Source organism: Phascolarctos cinereus, unplaced genomic scaffold, assembly GCF_003287225.1.
Source record: "Phascolarctos cinereus isolate Bilbo 61053 unplaced genomic scaffold, phaCin_HiC Scaffold_7;HRSCAF=346, whole genome shotgun sequence".
Classification (NCBI taxonomy): domain Eukaryota; kingdom Metazoa; phylum Chordata; class Mammalia; order Diprotodontia; family Phascolarctidae; genus Phascolarctos; species Phascolarctos cinereus.
This window is the reverse complement of record NW_027556180.1, coordinates 40,418,229-40,431,240: the sequence shown is the minus strand read 5'-3', so window position 1 is coordinate 40,431,240 and position 13,012 is coordinate 40,418,229. Positions and strand designations below refer to the sequence as shown.

At 40.6% G+C, this 13,012-nt stretch overlaps 1 protein-coding gene across 1 annotated transcript in view; it reads right to left on the bottom strand.

The window, feature by feature from the left end:
• Positions 1–13,012, bottom strand: part of USP13 (ubiquitin specific peptidase 13) — a 140,434-nt gene that overhangs the window by 114,602 nt on the left and 12,820 nt on the right. The gene's annotated exons all lie outside the window — the stretch shown is intronic.

Here is a 13,012-nt window from a genome sequence, read left to right as displayed (position 1 = left end):
GGAGCTATCCAGTCTGCTCTGTAGCAGCCAGTGAAAAAAGACTCAGAAAAGAATGTCCTCACTACCACTGTCCTTGTTACATGGTTCTCTGAAGAGTTATAGTTTTATCAACAGGATTGCCATTAAAGAAGAGAAATTATCAATGTTTTTGCCACTGAACCCTAAGAATCATGGGGGCTTTCCAACTATCCTATAAATTGAATTCCTATATAAATTGTCTCTCCCTATTGGAATGTGAGATCCTTAAGAACAAAGGTTGTTTTTTTTCCTCTTTGCATTCCCAGTACTTAACACGGGGTTTGGCACATAAAAAGCACTTAGTAAATGTTTTTACATTCATTTGTTTATTTGGGGGTGTAGATCAGAGCCCATCCTGTGAGATTCTTGTCATATCCTCCCATAAGCTCACCTTGCTGGAAGCCTTCCTTGATTTCTCCTGAGACCAGCAAGGCACCTGCGGAATACTTGAGCTAATCAATGCCCTCACTAGATGACAAGCCCATCTTCTCTCACTACCATACATTTCCCTTCTATGAATGTTAGCTCATCAACTAGGATTGCTGAAAAAAGACTGAATTTGGAATCGGAAGACAGCGGTTCAAATCTTAAAAAGAGCCATTCTCCAATTGACAAGTGGTCAAAGATATGAAGGAAGAAAGGAAAAAACCCAAGCTATCAAAAGTCATATTTTTAAAAATGTTCTAAATCACTAATAACTAGAAAAATGTAAATTAAAATAACTCTGAAGTGCCACCTCACACCCATTCGATTGGCCAAGTTGATAAAAAAGGAAAATGACAAATGCCAGCGGGGCCATGAGAGAGCTGGTACATTAATGGCGAAGTAGTGAATTGTCTAGCCATTCTGAAAAGCAGTTCTTAACTAGGTCTAAAAAGCTATTAAACTGTGCATACCCTTTGGCTCAGTGATAACACTACTAAGTCTATACCTCAAAGAGATCAAAGAAAGAGGAGAGGGACCATATGTACAAAAATATTTATAGCAGTTCTTTTTTGTGATAGCAAAGAATGGGAAACTGAGGGAGTGTCCATCAATTGGGGAATGGCTGAACAAGTTAAGATAAATGAATGTGATGGCATAACATTCTCTTATTATATAAAAATTTCTATTAAAAAGTATGAAGGGGGTGGTTTCAGAAAAACCTGGGCATGAACTGATACAGAGTGAAGTGAGCAGAACCAGGTGAACAATGTATACGATAACAACGATATTGTAAAGACAAACAATTTTGAAAAACTTGGGAGGTCTGATCAACACAGTGACCAATCACAACTCCAGAGGATTCGCAATGAAACATGCTGCCTATCTCCATATAGAGAGGTGATAGATTCAGTGAAGTTGAGGGATAGGTTTTTTGGACACAGCTAATTTGGGAATATGGTTTGCTTGACTCTGCATGTTTACAAAGGATTTTTTTTCTTGTTTTCTCACAGGGGTAAGAGGGAAGGAGAGAATTTGGAGCTGAAAATAAAATAAAAAATGAATTTAAAATAAGGTTCAAATCTCTGTTTTGTTTGTGTGACCTTGGGCAAGTGTCTTCAACTCTTTAATCCTCAGTTTCTTCATCTGCAGCATAAAAGAGTAGATGATCTCAAAGATCAAAGATCCCTTCCCGTGTAGCCACTTTCTGTGTATATATTTGCCTGTGGGTGTGTTATATCCCCTAACAGAACGTAAGCTCCTTGAGGGCAGGGACTGTTTTCATTTTTTCTTGCATGCCCTACACACAGTAAGCACCTAAAATGCTTCTTGGATTGGATCCTTATAGCAACATAATATTATCCTCACTTTGAAGAGTAGGAAATGGAGGCTAACAAAGTCTCGGGGTCACATACGTGACAAATGAGTGTCAGACAGGGGAATGGGACCCAATTCCAGGTCCAACACTCCTTGCGCTACACAAACTCTAACTAGAGACATATCTATTCAGAAGTGACCTGAGCATGGAAGGCCCTGCTTTTACAAAGTATATTTGTCATCTTAAAAAAAAAAGTCTCCTACTGCAAGAATCATAAAGGTCAAGGTCATATCCTGTTTAAATGCAACAAGCGGGCATTCCCTTTAAATAAAAATACAAGGCATTGTCAGCCTCTAGGTATTTGGAGAACCCTGTTTACAGTTCTGTGTTCTTAGAGACCAGATGCCAAGCAGAGGGCAAGGAGGGGAGAGGGAGTGAGGGAGTGCCACACAAAGAGGGAAGCACTGTTGCTAGGTGACAACTGTCCCGGTAAAGACATCTCTGCAAAGAGAAATGTGACCTGGGCCAGGTAAAAAGGCCCAGCATGTCGATTTTTAGTCAGAATTAGATAATGACCTACCCCAAACCCTCCTGCTCCCCAGGAGAACAAGGTCCCTTTCTCTTGGTTTCTAACTTTAGATTTAATCAACCTTGGGAATTCCCTGTGTGAAAAAGGCCTCCACAGACACAGAGCAGCAACTTATCTGAAACTTTAAGTGGTAGAGAGTTGGTAGCAGGAGAGACTAAAGAACATCACAGCGAAGTCTCAAACCCAGGTCTTTCAGAATGCAAAGCCAATCTACCCACTGCACCACACTGCCCCTCTCTTGCAAAAGAAAAAAAAAAAGGAAATATAGAAGGAATGTAGTATTTCATAGCATTTTCTCTCCGTAGCATTTATGTAGTACCCTACTATGTGCCAGGCACTACCCTAAGTACTTCTTGCAATCCTCACAACAACCCCGAGCTGTTGTTGTGTTCAGTGATTTCAATCACATCCGACTCTTTGTGACCCCCTTTGGGGTCTGCTTGGTAAAGATATTGGCATGGTTTGCTATTTCCTTCTCCAGCTACAACCCTGGGAGGTAAATACAATTATTATCCCCCTTTTTTAGCCGAGGAAACTGAGTAGACAGAAGTTAAGTGACTTTTCAGGGTCACACGGCCAGATTTGAAAGGCCCTGCACTCTATCCACTGTGCATAGGGCTTAATTTAGTCTTTGAGACAAAAAAAAAAATCCAGTGGGCTAGGCAGCTTTAAGCACCAAATCCAGCCTCCTGACTGGTTTTCCTGCTTCCAAGTCCCCCCCCTCTACAACTCACCCCTCTCTGCCCTACCCCACATAGCTTCCAAATAATCTTCCTGAAGCACAGGCTTGAACTTCTCCATCCCCTTGTCAAAAATCTTTATCCGCCTCTAAGATAAAATAACATCCTGTCACCTGGTGACATTAACTCTGTCTCCTTACCTGCACTACAATTCTTAGAATTGTGGGATTTTGAATAGTAACCTCTCGGCCTCAGTTTCTTCATCTGTGAAATGAATCAATTGGACTACTCAACCTCAGGGGTCCCTCTCCAGGTGGAAACTGGGAGGCAGCATGGAAAGAGGACTAAATTTGGAGTCAGAAGACCTAGGTTCAAATCCAGGCTTTGTCCCTTACCACCTGTGGGACCTTGGACTCAATTTTAAAATGAAGAAATCGGATTATACGACCTCAAAATGCCCTTCCACCTCTAGATGTATGATCAAGTACAGCACTCTGATTTTACAGATGAGGAAACTGAGGTTCAGAGAGGGCGTGTGACATAGGTACTATGTTACAGAAATAGAAAAGAACAGGTGCAAGTTCAAGTCCCCTCACGCAAAGCCCTGTCACAAGGCCCTCCCTGGTACTTTTGGTACCCCACCCCAAAACAATTCTTTTCAAAAGATTTAAACTGAACTAACAAGGTTTTAAAATGGGCACATATGGAGGTTTCTCAACACTCCAGTCCTTCATCACCAACCGCTAGACTCCGCCCACCCAAGGCTCCTGTAGGCCTATCAAAATTTACTTATTCAAAACAGAACTACTATCTTTCCCAAATACTTTCTTATCTAGCAGCAAACTGGACCAAGCACCAGGCCTAGAGTCAGGAAGACCTGTGTTCAAATCCAATTCAGGCACTTGCTCATTGTGTGACCCTAGGAAAGCCATTTCACCTCTGTTTCAGTCTCCTCAACTGTAAAAGACTAATAGCACATAGCATACTGCCAAGGAGCCCAGGGCCTCCTCAAAATGAAGAACCCCTGCACTATGCCATGACTGCTACTTTGCATACAATAAGAATTTAATAACTGCCTATTATATGAATTGATCAATGATACAATAAGCATTTATTAGGCACTTACTACCTGTAGGACATTGTGCTAGGTGCTAATAGTCCCTGCCTTCCAGTAGCCTACATTCTATTCAGACTATCAGGGCAAACATGTACATATCTCAGGAAAGAAAAAGGGAACAGGCTTAGATTCTTAAAATCTAGCCAAAACCTCACAGACTCTCAGATTCCTAAGAGTCTGGCCAATATGGCGGATCTTTAATAAACCTTGTCTTTGGCTAAAAAAAAAGGAGGGGAACAAGCATTTATTAAGCACCTACTATATGCCAATCTAAATGTTTTTTAAATCTTACATATAATACACATATACATGCATATAATAAGGCATTTTAGGAAGGAGAGCACATGAATGAATGAATGAATGAATGAATGAATGAATGAATGAATGAATGAATACTCCTTTACAGGAATACACAATAAGGCTAGTCTCAATTATCACTTAAAACTCTACAGAAGAATTACCAAGTTCAGAGCTATGAAAAAGAAAATATTCATCCCTTTCAAATGGGGAGTTGAGTTATCCAAAGGTTAAAGGAATTGGCCAGTCATAATCTAGTCAGTAGCAAAGCTACAAAAAATGTCAATGTCTCCTAAACATAATCCCAGGGCCCTTTTCATTGACCCTGACTTTCATCCTATCTGTTCATGAACCCTCTTTGGCTAGAACAAGGAGACAGAGGAGGATGACCTCCATGACTTTCTGTTCTTTTTTTCAAGGATTACCCTCCAAGCTGCCAACTAGTTAACAATGAAATAAAGGCCACCATCACCTCTACTCAAGGGATCAATTCATCAGCTAGTTCATTTTAACCTACCTATGCTGTGTGTAAAGCAACTGAGGAAGGAAGAGGGAAATTATCTGTCATATAAGTCCAAGGTGAGACATGTGTTTCATTTTCATTTCCCAACTGTATGTAAAGTAAGTGCAGCCCTTTGACCCAGAGATACCACAACTGGGCATATATCCCAAGGACATCAAAGACACAGGGAAGATATTTGTATGAAAATATTTATAGCTGTTCTTTTTGTGGTAGCAAAGAACTGGAAGCCAAGTAGGTACTTATCGATTGGAGAATGGCTGAACATGTTGCTATATTAATGGAATTGAAATGTAGCATAAGAAACAATAAATAGGAAGCATTTGAGAAACTCAGGAAGGTTTGCATGAAGTGATACAAAGTGAAGTAAGTAGAACCAATGAAACAATTTCCACAAAGACCATGGAAGGAAGGAAAATAACACTGAAAGATAGCCAAACTCTGATCAATGCACAGTGACTGATCATCCTAAATCTCTTCTGACCTCTGCACTTAAATTCCTTGAAAAGGCCATCAACAATAGGTGACTCCACTTTCTCTTCTCTCACTCTCTTCTTTAACCCCTTACAATCCAGCTGCTGATTTTTATCATTCCACCAAAACTATTCTCTCCAAAGTTACTAATGATCTCCTAGTTGCCAAATCCAATGACCTCTTCTCAATGCTCATTCTCTGAAGCCTTTAACACTGTTGATCACCATCTTTTCCTTGATACTCTCTTCTCTCTAATTTTTGGGGATACCATTCCCCTTCCAGTTCTCCTATTATCTATCTGACCACTCTTTCTATTTTGCTGGATCCTCTTCCAGATCATGCCTTTCTATCCTGGGTCTTCTTCTCTTCTTCTATACTACTTCACTTGGTGATCTCATCAGCTCCTACGGATTTAATTACCACCTCTATGCTGATGAATTTCAAATCTACCCTTCCTGCCCCAATCACACTGCTAATTTCCAGTCTCAGGTAGATTCCAACCTCTTCAGGTCTTAGTAGAATAACAGACTGTCAAAAGCTATGGTCTCACACACACAAATAAGCATTCCAAGTGACCACTCTTTGGGTAATGAGCCCTCCCTAGCACATCATTGGCTTGTGTCACCAGAGGGGACAGGACCTGAAGTCTTTCCAGTTTGGAAGGACCATTCAGGGCTCGCCTTCTACTTGTTCAGCCTGAGAGAATCCAGGGTCATCTCCACAGCCAACAAGCCATCACAGGTGGAATTCCCAATATGATAATCAAAAAAATACCATCAAGTAACTCAGAAAATGTCACTCCTGGCCAAAGAGTCAGATAGTATATTAAAAACAAAGAGATATTCCTGGAAAGCCAAAACTCTTCCTCCCATGCCCCAGGTCAATCCTCAGAACTTTTTATCATCACCCAACTGCATCTAGACCTTTGGATATAAGTCTCAAACTTAACTGCTGTTCTTTGCCCAAGATTTATACTCCTGGAACAGAACTTGACTTGAAGATCTCTGGATGTCATGCCAAAATCCAATTCTTCAGCAAGCCAAGATGCCATACCAAGCTACTGAGAAAGCTAACTGAGGAAAGACAAGTGGAGATCATCCACGCAGTGTTTCTCCTTTTCCCTTCTCTTCTGCCAAAGAAGTCACTTTGGGGATCTTCCAGTACTACTTTTGGGGGTTTTAAGCCACATAGGTTTGTTGTTGTTGTTAATTCATTTCTTTATTTAACTTGATTTAGAAAACTATGCTTTGTTCAGTAACAATCTTTGTAGGTTTTTTGTTTCTTTTTTGGAGGGTGAGGTATGAGAGGAAGAAGAAGAAGAAGCATGGTTCGTGCATGAATAAGAAGTAGGAATTAATCAGTTTCATTAATATCATTTTTTAATACTCCCTACATTTCCCAATGTATCCTCCTTTCCCCACCCAAAGAACAATCCCTTATAACAAAGAACAAAAAAGGGAAGAGAGAACAGTTCTGTAAAAATAGAGAATATATCCAAAAAAAATCTAACATTACCTGTAGTGTTCCCTATCCATTATCCCCCACCTCCATAAAAAAGGAGGGAAGTGCTTTCTCATATCTCTTCCTTGGGGCCAAGCTTGGTCATTATAATTTCATAGTATTCAGTTTTGATAGGCTTGTTGTTGATGGGTTTCTTTTTTTTCATTTAAAATGCTGTAGTCATTGTTCAAGATCATTTATCCAGTGCCTACCACGTGTCAGGCACTGTGCTAGGTGCTGAAAATACAAAGAATGAATCAATCCCTGCTCACAACAGGGCCTGCATTCCCACAGGGGAGACAACATGCACATATATAGGAACACAGATAACAAATACAAGAATAGAAACAAAGCTGCTAACTACAAGATGGTTTGGGAGGGAAGGTCCTCACAGTTGGGGGACATCAGGGAAAGGCCATATACAAGGTGGTGGAAAATAGAGCATCATGTGTGAGGAAAAGAGACCACTTTCTCAGGATCACAGAGTTCTGGAGAGAGAGTGATTACAATGAAGGACTTTAAAAGCTAAATAAGAGTTTATATTTAATCCTGAAGCCAATTGGACACCACTAGAGTTTACTAGGTAGAGGAGTAACAGAGTCAGGCCTAGACTTTGGGAAAATCCATTCAGCAGCTGTGTGGAGGATGGACTAGAGGGAAGGGAGACTTACGGTCCAGAAACTAGCTAGGAGCCTACTACCATAGGTGAGAGGTGATGAGGTGGTTATATGAATAGGGAGAGGGGATGGATGTGAGAGATGATGCAGGAGTAGAAATGACAATATTTGTGTAGTGACTAAGAGTGAGGAGTCAAGGCCAACACCATGGCATTTTACAAATCTCAGTGACTAGACTGATGGTGGTGTTTCTGCAGAAATAAAAAAGTTCAGAAGAAGGGAGGATTTGGAGGGAAAGAGGATGAATTATATTTGAGACACATTGCACTTGAGACGCACAAAGGGCATCCAATTTGAGGTGTCTATGAGGCAGTTGGTAATACAAGACTGGAGCTCAGGAGAGAGACGAGGGCTGGATATATGAAGCTGAGAATCATCTGCGTAGAGATGATCATTAAACCCGTGGAAGCTCAAGAAATCACTAAGAGAGAGGGTATAAAGAAAGAGAAGAGTGTCAAAGAAAAAGCATTGGGGGACACATGAATAATCATCTGGCCAAAGTGAGTGAGAAGCAGTCAGGCACGGGGGAGGAAAACCAGGAAACTCAAGGAGAAAAGAGTTTCCAGGAAGAAGACAGTAACCGAAAGTATCAAATCATGCAGAGAAGTCAAGATGAGGGAAAGCTAAGAAAAGTCCATTGGATTTTGAAGTTAACAAATAACTGGTAAATTTAGAGAGGGTAGTTTCAGATGAACAGTGATACTGGAAGTCAGATGCAAAGGGTCAAGGAATGAGAGAAAAGGATGGAAGCCACAAGCAAAGACAATTTTTTCTAGGATTCTTTTAATACCACTTTCAGCATGGCCCATTCCATCTCCAAATTCCATAATGCTCTCCTACTGCTTAGTACATTAAAAATTATATTCCTTATGTCTTGACTTCCAAGGCCCTTCACAACCTGGTAACAGTTACTCACCCAATATTATTTCCCATGCAGCATCAGCAAAAACCCTTAATTTCACTTGGGCCAATCACCCTAATGACCCCTAATACACGCACAAGACATCCCAGCAATCTCTACTTTGTTTATACTGTTTTCTCACCTGGAATGCCATTCTAAGCTTGGTGCTGCCCCCTTCCCCTCCTATTACACACACACACTGTTGTTGCTGTTGACAAAAAGATGGACCACAGATGACCATTTTTTATGCTGTAGCAGGGGTGCTTTTATAGGTGTAGTGGTGCTGAATAGTAGGGGAGGTGGCTTGTATTTATATAGTACTTCAAAGTTTGCAAAGTGCTTTGGATATATTATTTCATTTGACCCTCACAATTCCATGAGGTAGGTGCTATTATTAACCCCTTTTTATACAAGAGAAAACTGAGGCTCAGAAAGGTCAAAAGACTTGGTCAAGGGTTACACAGCCAGTAAGTGTCAGGGATAGAATTTGATATTGGGGTCTTCCTGATCACCCTAACACCTAGCTGCTTCTGGGCCCTTGCAATGGTAATTCTGTGGTTTTATGACTCTCTCAATCTACCCAAATCCTGTCCATCCTTCAGGGTACCTCCACGTCCCACCTAAGCTCTCTTGGACTAGATGGTGCAGTGGAGAGAGTGCCAGACCTGGAGTCAGGAAGACCTAAGTTCAAATCCAGCCTCAGATACCTACTAGCTGTATGACCCTGGGGAAGTCACTTAACGCTGTTTGCCTCAGTTTCCTCATCTGTCAAATGAGCTGGAGAAATAACAGGCACACCACTTAGTATCATTGCCAAGAAAACCCCAAATGGGGTCATGAAGAGTCGGACATGAGAGAAATGACAGAATAACAACCAAAAAAGTGAGAATAATAATAGTACCTACCTCCCAGGCTTGTTATGAGAATCCAATGAGTGCTCAGTATAGTGCCTGGCACATAGTAGGGGCTATAAAAATATTAGCTATTAATAGTAGGAATAGGAGAAGGAAGAGGAAGAGGAGGAGTAATAATAATAATGACTGATATCCCTAGAGGGCTTTAAGACTGGCCAAGTACCCCACATACATTATCTCCTCCGATCCATGACATTCTAAAGTTTGGCCAACCTCCCTAGTCTCAAGACATGTGCAAATTCACTAAATTCTTGCCATTGTTATGCCTCCCCTAAAAATAGGTGCTGCTCCACATACACCCTGACAACTGAACATAGTCATGAAGAACAGAAGCTGAGAGTTATAACCTAAATTCCCACTGATGTCTCAATCTAGTGCCTTCCCTCAGAGATCATCTCCAATTTATGCTCCATGTGGCTTGTTTGCCTGTTGTCTCTCTCTGCCCCTGCCCACCCCCACCTCAAGGGCAGGGACTGTTTCTTGCCTTTCTTTGTATCCGAAGTGCTTAGCACAATGCCTGGCACACAGCTGGTGCTTAATAGATGTTCAATGATTATGGATTTTTTTTATACCAGATCTATGATTTCATTGTGATAGAGAAATGCTGATAAGGAATTTCCCTACCACTGCAGATCAACATCAGTTTTGTTCTGCATCTCACAGCCTTAGAGAGTTGCCTGGGGAACAGAACAGTTAGATGACCTGCCCAGGGTCACTCAGCTAGTCATAGATTTGATCCCAAGTCTTCATGTTACCTCTCAAAGTCTATATTTTCAGGGGTTATTGAGGATAAATGCATGAAGAAAAGGTACTCCCATTTACATTTTTATTATGTTATTGACAAAAAAGCAGGCCAGCCAGGAGAATGTTCAGATTGTTGATTCTGAAGTATGATTCTGAGGAAGAGATGTCGCAAAATCCATGGATTTAAAGCTGGAAAGAACCTTAGCAGTTTTATCATTATTATTATTATTATTATTATTGCTAGTGTTATAAAAATTATATTAATATAACACTGATAACTTAATGAGGTTATATATTATAATGTAAATTATATTTTATTATTATCACTAGTGTTATAATAATTATATAATATTGATAGTTAATATGCTAGCTGTTATAATTACTATAGTTAATATATTCATCATGGCTCACTTTCATATAGCACTTTAAAGTTTACAAAGCATTTTACACAGATTGTATCATTTGACCCTTACAATAACTGTGAGAGATAGGTGCTATTATTATTCCCATTTTACAGATGGGGAAACAGAAGCAGACAGAGGCTAAGTGGCTAACACTGGGTCACAGCATGGCTAATAGGTATCTAAGGCAAGAGTTGAACTGAGGTCTTCCTGACTCCCAGTCCAGCTTGCTATCCACTACCCCTACCGAGCCCAGCAAGGGGAAGATATCTAAAGTCACACAAGTAACTGTGCCCCAGGTACACTCACGCAGGTGAGCAAGCTGGGAACAACCAAGTGCTTCTGGGCAACACGTTATACTAAGCTCTAAAAAATATGCATGAAATGTCAGGATTCACTTTTTTAAAAATACATCCCAGGCAAGGGTCCCTGGCTATCCTGCCTACCAAGGCACCCAGACTTCATCGGATGCCAGACATAAGAAGCAGCCAGCAGCCCAAGAGTGAGATATTTGCTCAGAAAGGCTCGAAGCCACCAAATACAATGCCTCTAGTAAGATGAAAGCCCTCTAGTTCTCCAAGCCCTGCCATTTGACCTGCTTGTGTGCCTCAAAGACTCCTTGGTCCTTGCCATCCACCTTGCAGCTCAATTCTCCTATATGTGCTTCCTCCCTCAACTACAGTGAGATCAAGGGATGTATCAGTCTTTTATTATAAACCCTTGATAAATATGTTTTCATTCATTCATTCACTGGCCGGGCTTCCAACTTTCCAAACCACATAACCATACGGTAGCTTCCCTATCTCTTTCAAGATAGTACCTGGTAGCTCAACAACACGAGAGGAGACTCTCAGAGCTGGAAGAGATACTTTGGCAGCCATTTAGTCCAACGTATATGTGGACGAGAAGCCCCTCTCTATGTATAACACACCTTATGAGGGCCCTCCAGACTTTGCTTGAAGACTTTCAAGGAAGGGTCGCTTTAATGAAAAAGCTTTGATGTTAAAGAACCTGGGGCCCAATCACTCCTGGCTGCTTGAGTAATCCTGAACAAGTGACTTCCCCCTCCAGGTTTCATTTTCCACATGTAGAAAATGAGGGAAGTGGTGAAGATCAGTGATGTCAAACAAGTAGAAACAGGAGCCACTAAAACTAGACATAAGTATCCCTGCAAGCCACAGACTGCCTTAGAAAACCACATATTAACGTTATATATAACCTATTATCTTTTTATCTATTTTGTTAAATTTTTCCCAATCACATTTTAATCTGGTACCCTATTCAGGACTGTTGTAGGCCACAGTTGACACCTCTGGTCCAAATTACTTTTAACAGCTTTTCCAGTTCAAAATCTAATTATCTATGATTTGCAAAGGCAGTCTACCTCACTTTGGCCATGTGACCCTGGACAAGTGCTCTAGGCCAAATATGATCAAACTTTTTGGTCTCAGGACTAAGTCTACGAGCCTATGAAATGATTAACTTTGGAAACACAGCCCCATTTTGAAGACAGAAACTGCCTATACTTTTCTTAAAATAATACACTGGTAATTTTAGGCTAAAGGGAGGGAAAGAGGATCAACTTTATTTTTTTGAAGAGATTAATTAATCCCTCTTCCACATAACAATTATACAGATATTTGAAGAAAGCTATCATGTGCCCTTAAACTCTCCTCATTAGGTTAAACATTCCCAGTTCCTTTAACAGATTATCACATGCCAAGATCCCAAGGCCCTTTACCATACCCCAAGCCATCCTGACCAACTTATCAATGTCCTTTGTAAGTGATGTGCCCCAGAATCAGAGTCACAGAATTGTAGGGAACCTTGGTGCCTAGCCTTTCTAACCTCTACCTGAATAAAAATTCCCTCTAAAACATAGCCCAAAAGTGATCATTTGGCCTCTACTTAAAGACCTCCAAAGTGGAGAAGCCTACCACCTCTCAAAGTAGCCCATTCTACCTCTGAACAGTTCAAACAATCAAACTGTCAGTTTTTCCTGATATCCAGCCTAAATTTGCCTCTCTGCAATTGACCCATTGCTCCTCACTCAACCCCTGGGGCCAAACGGCAAGTCAAATCCCTCTGTGACTTATCAGTTTTTCAAATACTTGACCATAGCTATCATATATATGCCCTGATTCTTCTTTTTTTCCAGCTAATCACCAGGTTTTTTCAACCAATCCTCATATGGCACTGTCTCCACCTCCACTAAGTGGTATTTGTATGGGGAGTTCCAAAGTCCATAAGTAAAATTAACGTTAATTCACTTTAATTTGACTATACAAACATATACATGTATTGACACATGCATATTGACACATATGTATATATTGATACTATATAAACATATACATGTATTGACATGATATCTTCTATGCCTCATTTGATGTACAAATCAAAACTATAGACAGATTTGTGCATCAAATGAGGCACAGA